Source organism: Cebus imitator, unplaced genomic scaffold (assembly GCF_001604975.1).
Source record: "Cebus imitator isolate Cc_AM_T3 unplaced genomic scaffold, Cebus_imitator-1.0 Scaffold22, whole genome shotgun sequence".
In the NCBI taxonomy this organism is placed as follows: Eukaryota; Metazoa; Chordata; class Mammalia; order Primates; family Cebidae; genus Cebus; species Cebus imitator.
In genome coordinates, this window is record NW_016107337.1 from 7528299 (window position 1) to 7533126 (window position 4828).

The window sequence follows — 4828 nt, forward strand, 5'->3', positions numbered from 1 at the left end:
TCAAATCATCACTACATTTTGTTTTATTTAATAGACTCTTTTTTTCAGTTTTGATATCCAGAAAAATTGAGGAAATAATACTGGGTGTTCCCGTATATCCCACTCCCATTGTCTCATATTAACCTCATACATTAGTATGGTACCTTGGTGTAATTAGTCCATTCTGGTATTGCTATAAAGAACTAACTGAGATTAGGTAAATTATAAAGAAAAGGGGTTTAATTGGTTCGTGGTTCTGTAGGCTGTACAGGAAGCATGACTGGGGAGGTCTCAGGAAACTTATAATCATGCTGAATGGCAAAGGGGAAGCAGGCAGGCCCTACATGGCTGGAGGAGGAAAAAGAGAAGGGGAGGTGCTACACAGTTTTAAACAACCAGATCTCATGGGAACTCACTCACTATCACCAGAAAGGCAAGGGAGAAGACCTCCCCCATGATCAAATCACCTCTCGCCAGGCCCCCCTTCCAAAATTGGGGATTACAATTTGACATGCGATTGGGTAGGGACACAAATCCAAACCTTATCATTTGATTACAATCAATGAATCTATATTGATACATTATTATTAACTAGTCAATAAATAAAATCTAACTACATTTAAGCTTCCCTGGTTTTTGCTTAATATCCTTAAATCTATTCTAGGCGCCCATGGAGGATACCACACTGCATTTAGTTGTCCTATCCCCTTAAGCTCCTCTTAGCTGTGACAATTTTTCAGCCTTTTCTTGTTTTTGATGACCTTGACAGTTTTGAGGTGTAATGGTCAACTATTTTCTAGGATACCCTGCTGTTGCAATTTGTCTGATGCTTTTCTCATGATAAGACTGGAGTTGCAAACTATTGGTAGGAGAAAGAGGTAGAGTCCCATTTACCTCACATCATATCAAGGTGCTATAATATCGATGTGATTTATGACTTGGTGTTGACTTTGATCGCCTGGCTGAGGCAGTGTTTGTCAGGTTTCTCCACAGTAATGTTATTGCCCATCCTTTCCATACTGTACTTTTAGGAAGTAACTACATGAAACCCAAACTTAAGGAGTGGGACTTCAGCTCTACCTCCCTGAGAGCAGAGTATGTACATAAAGTATTTGGAATTCTTCTGCCTAGAAGAGCTGTTTATTCTCCACCAAGTATTCAATTATTTATTGATATCAACATTATAGGCTTATGAAGATTTATTATATTTTATACTTTTGGTAATCAATAGCTAGTTTATTTTGTTGTTCAATTTGTTCCAGTTTTGCCAATTGGAAGCTCTTTCAGTAGGTTCCTGGGCTCCTTTGACATACCCTCTTTGACGTGAGAGAGACAGAGAGAGAGAGAGAGAGAGAGAGAGAGAGAGTGTGGCAGAAGTGACGGGATAGTTAGCAATCCCTTACTTTATGGTATTATAAGTTCCTCCAGGCTCAACTTGTATACTTCCTGCTTCATTCCTAGAATCAGCCATTACTTCAAGGAGCCCTTGTTCCTTTTATTGGAGAATGGTAATACAAATCAAGATCTGGTCCCTAGACATGGTCATTATTGGTGTGGGTCATGATTTTGTCTAGGCCTTTCACCTAAGACAGTGAAGAAATATATGTGTATACTCACTCATGCATATATACATAAGTATTTCTATATGTAACCATTCTGTATCTGTATTAAGCTATATATAAACATAAATACTTATGTCTCCAGCTTTAGTCTTTTAACATACAGATCATTCCAGCCTCCTCCCTTTGCTTGTCCATAAATTCCTATTTCAATAGTGAGAATCATGGCTCCCACCATTCACTGTTCTAATTGTTCAATTTCAGTGTACATGTAAAGCAGCATAAAAATTGTTAACCCTTTCCCACAGTATCACAATTTTTAAATATAGTAGTATGTAGAACTCTCCTATACTGTGAGTTTAAATGCCCATACCTTTGTATATCATGAATTGTGTTTAAATTTTTTTTTCTTTTTTTTTTTTTTTTGAGACAGAATCTCTGTCTCACCAGGCTGGAGTGCAGTGGCACGATCCCCGCTCATGGCAACTTCTGTTTTCCGGTTTTAAGCAATTCTCCTGCCTCAGCCTCACGAGTAGCTTGGACTGCAGGCAGTCACTGTCACGCCCAGCTGATTTTTTGTACTTTCAGTAGAAATGGGGTTTCACCATGTTGACCAGGATGGTCTCGAGCTCTTGAACTCGTGATCTGCCTGCCTCGGCCTCTCAAAGTGCTGGGATTACAGGCGTGAGCCACTATTCCTGGCCTTTTTAAATTATTTTGATAATGGTATTTTAAAATTGGTAATTAGTTTCCTTTGCAATTCTACATATTATATTTTATGCAGTTAAAAGCCTTATTTTAAGAGGAGTTATGTAGGTTGCTTCAGATTGTCAAAGGGAGCCACGGCAAAAAGTTAGGATCCAAACCGTAGACTTACTGTGATGTGAGGCTGTAATGAGATGGCGTGTAATTGCCATTGCAGAACTTCAGGGGAGCTGATAGTCTATAAGTGTTTTCCTTGCATACTTGGGCAGGTTTCTGTCTCCTTTTTCCTTTGAAAGTTCTAAATACCTTGAATGAGAGAACATGCTCAGCCTTCATAATTTATCATTTAGTTGAAGGATTTGCTAAGTACCTCATGTTGACGATAAAGGTCCTTATAAAATAATGCGGCAGGAGGATGAGAAGGTGAAGAGAACCAGGATATTGAGATGACTGTGAAGGTTAGAGGTTTTGTAGCTGAACAGACTTGGGCTTGGATCCCCAGCACTCACAGCCTGACTTTGTCTTGCTTCTGAAATGAAGACAGCAATTGTCTCAAGAGTGAAAGATGTCTGATCTTTTCCTTCAAGTTGTCTGAAGCAGTAGGGGTGCAACTGTCGTGGCTTAGGACAGTCTAAAAGACATTTTCTTGTCCCTCCAGTGTAGTTTTCATCTGCAAAGCCAGACTCATTGAATATAGTTTCTGGTGATAATACAGATGCATGCATCTATCAAAATAATCTTACCAGGTACTTTTTATTCATGGAAAGGAATCATCATGTTGATGGTGTTAAAGGCAATAGTCAAAGACATTAAATGGCAGGACTGAACTGCTTCTGATACCATAGCATGCTAAGAGGCATAGGGAAGCCAGAAAGAAAATGGGAAAGATATCGGGAAATGTCTTATGTCAATATATAAAGTTTGAATCTGTCTTCTTGGAATTTGACATACACCAATATGTAATTTTTTTTAACCTATGACTTTACATTGCCCCTTAAAAAAAAAAAAAAAAAAAAATGAATTGTTAAAAAAAAAAAAAAAAAAAAAAAAAAAACCTAAACTTTGGATCTTGACTTTCAGTTCTGCAATGCTTCCTTTCTGATACTTTCAAATTAGAGATCAAATAGCCTAGTGATATCCTGAGTCTCAGCAAGGGAAAATGTGAAACCAGAGCCAGAGGCCCTGTGTGCTGGGAGCTGTCAGCATTTAGAACCACTGCTTGGGTTGAGAATCCTTCCAGAAGGGACTCATTTAAATGCAAATACACTATTAGAAGGGATAACTGAGTATCTCATTTGCAGCTATTAACAATTTAGCAGAGATTGGATTCTCAGATTTATCATTGAGAGGAGTTGTCAGGGTGATTTGGCTCCGGCATCTGTCACCCCATTGCCTGCCAGGTCTCCTGTCCTCATCACTCCATAGGAGTCTGCCTAAGCTGGGAACTTGGTCCACCAGGAAAGAATTGGGCACTTAGTGAATAATAATCAATATTGTTTTACATAATTTTGACTTAAGAGAAAGGGTAGTAGAAGGATTTCCATGGTAATAGTACTCTGTGTGCCTGTGTATGTGTGTGTGTCTGTGTGTCTGCTAGGCTTAGGCTGATTAATCATGCTCTACAAAAGCTTTACAATTTTATGACAAAGCATCTACTCTTTTAATGAGGTCAGAAAGTAGATCATGTAAAATATATACAAATGTAATGCAAAGCTAGCAATAGAAACAGTTGCATTCAAGTAACTATAGGTAGGCTAAGAATTTTCTATATTAATATGAAAACACTTTGATATATGATACAGGGAACAAAAACCTATCATTTATGTGAAGATTGGTATTAAATCTTGAAGAGTTTCAGCAGACTGAACAGAAATAGGACAATGCAAGAAGGGGAAGTGACTATAAACAGAACAGAAGCTGTTTTGACATTAGTAAGAATTCACTTTGTTTATGCTGGTAAGGAGTTGACATGAAATTCTAGATCTATGTAACACAGCTACTATGCTGTAATCAGAACTCTGTATTTAATTGTGAAGTGTCCATTTGCTTAGGTGATATACCTAGTAAATGGCACATGATTCATTCAATAGTGTGGTATAATACTCAAATAAACATTAAAAAAATTATCATTATGAAACCATGAGATAAAACAACCTACTTAGATAATGCTTTACATTTTATTTCACTTTTTATATTTTAAGAACATGATGAAACCAATAAACTCCCCCTCTCAAGAAAAGTATGGTTTAACGAAAACTTTTCTACTGCAAAGAGTCAATTATCAAATAATATTTATAAAGAATTCTGTTTCTATCATTCTTTATGAATGAGGTTTCTTCAATTTCTTATATACAATTTACATTATCAAATAATTTTAATAAAGAATTATTTATCATACTTCATGAATCAAAAGTATTTTCATCAATTTCTTATATAATTTAGGCTAATAAAAAGGTAAATTTAAGTTTCATTTAAAAATAATCTTCAATAATCAGCTGGGCATGGTGGCGCGTGCCTGTAATCCCAGCTACTCAGGAGGCTGAGGCAGGAGAATTGCCTGAACCCAGGAGGCGGAGGTTGTGGTG